General features: G+C 45.9%; 1 protein-coding gene across 1 annotated transcript in view; it reads right to left on the reverse strand.

The window, feature by feature from the left end:
- Positions 1-1,147, reverse strand: part of Mthfd1l (methylenetetrahydrofolate dehydrogenase (NADP+ dependent) 1 like) — a 186,607-nt gene extending 185,460 nt beyond the window's left edge. The window contains exon 1 of the mRNA XM_033763312.1: positions 1,063-1,147. The gene's annotated coding sequence lies outside the window, so the exon portion shown is untranslated. The remainder of the gene's footprint in view (positions 1-1,062) is intronic.
- Positions 1,148-1,755: the final 608 nt, after the last annotated feature.

Below are 1,755 nucleotides of genomic sequence, written 5' to 3' on the forward strand. Positions count from 1 at the left end.
CTGGTTCCAAAAAAAAAAAAAAAAAAAAAAAAAGTATCCCCTATTTAAAAGGCACTGCTAGCAAGAGTGATGGAGCACACCTGTAATTCTAGCCCTATGGGAACCTGAGGCAGGAGGATCACAAGCTCAGGCCCAGCTTGGGCAAATGAATAATATAAAGAGACTCTATCTCAAAATTTTTTCAAAAAGAACTGGGGATGTAGCTTAGTGCTAAGGTCCTGGGTTCAGTCCCCAGTACTAAAACAAAAAACAAAAACATCACCATGTAGCCAGCATCCCTGTCTATGTGAGAACACAAAAGAGAGGAATACAAATGGTTTGCCCTTAAGTGGAAAGTCAAAGAGTGAGCAGATTCTTCCCAGGAAACCCAGCTGCCAACTCAGTGTGCCTCTCCTACTCTAACTAGTCTTTCTCCACAGAGATGCGGATCACACCCCAAGGTACAGCTCTGCAATCACCGATGCGTGCGGAGGCTGCTGTTCAGATACGCCGAAGGCATGCCAAGCACCGCCTAGCAAAGCAGCTGCTGGGCTGTCAGCCCCCACGCTTGGCTCACCTCAGCACTTCCCTGCACCTACCACACCACACAGGTGCCAACGATGATGGCAACAGGGCCAACAGCAGCACAGCACTCAAGGCCTGCAGCCAAAACATACACGGAATACAAAGTCCTTCTGACACAGCACCGCCAAAGACATGGTAAAATGATTGCCATGTGCCCATGTGTGGTCTGTCTTCCCAGACAGAACCACAGGGTGGCTTTTGCTCCTATCACCTTAACACTGCATTTGATAAGCCTTTATAAGCACACATGGGCTGCCACATATCCTGTGTTATGCAACTTCTGTGGCCACCTGCCTGCTGACCTCTGGGAGACCCCAACACCCTCAAGAGGATGACACGAGGCCAAAGCTGGCCTGCAGCCCTGCAAAGAGGCAAGTGACCGAGCTTTCAGCGGAATCCATTGTTCCTTGACAAGAAATACAGCTGGGCTTTTGTTTACAAGTATTTTCTACACTGAAATCTTTCTCAAATAGTAGGACCGCACCACACTCAGCTTACCTGAATAATAGCAAGAACTGGCTGAAATGCAGGGTTTTTTTCTTGCAACAAATGTAGAACTTCTTTTGAATTTTGAATGACTTCTCTACAGGGAGAAAGAAAAATGACATAGTCGTTTCTTTATTAGGAAGCAGAAAAGATGGGCATAACACATTTTCTTACGTTCGTTACCAGAAATGAAAATAACTAGACAACAGGAGACACTGAAAGTAGAGTACGGTGAAGAGAAGCAGGGCAGCAGTGACACAGAATGTCAAATGTGACGCCCAATGTTTAAAATATGCAGTGAGAAACAAGCAGGAATTTTCTAGAGGTGAATTTTACTCTTGTGTTTTCAAAGTTTCCTATAGCGAAAAAATTACTTAGGTTTCTTTTTTTTGGTACCAGGGATTGAACTCGGGTCGTTGTACTTGTGAAGCAGGCGGTGGAACCACTGAGCTAAATCCCCAGCTAGGTTTCTATTTTTGAAAACCCTATTCCTTCACCATACTTTCCTCCTCTAAAAAAAAAAAAAGGTCTGAGGTCCATGGGGACAGAAAGCATGCACACATGGGGAGAGGAAGCGAAGACAGAAGGCGGAAAGGCCCAATGTCTGACACGTGGTGCATCTGCTAGATCCCTGGTCCAGAGCTGAAAGGGGAGCATGATGTGAGAGAAGCCTGGAAAGGGAAGTTGTACAAATGGGATGCAGGG

The sequence above is a fragment of the Fukomys damarensis genome, unplaced genomic scaffold (assembly GCF_012274545.1).
Source record: "Fukomys damarensis isolate Sample0158 unplaced genomic scaffold, DMR_v1.0_HiC HiC_scaffold_14, whole genome shotgun sequence".
NCBI lineage: Eukaryota > Metazoa > Chordata > Mammalia > Rodentia > Bathyergidae > Fukomys > Fukomys damarensis.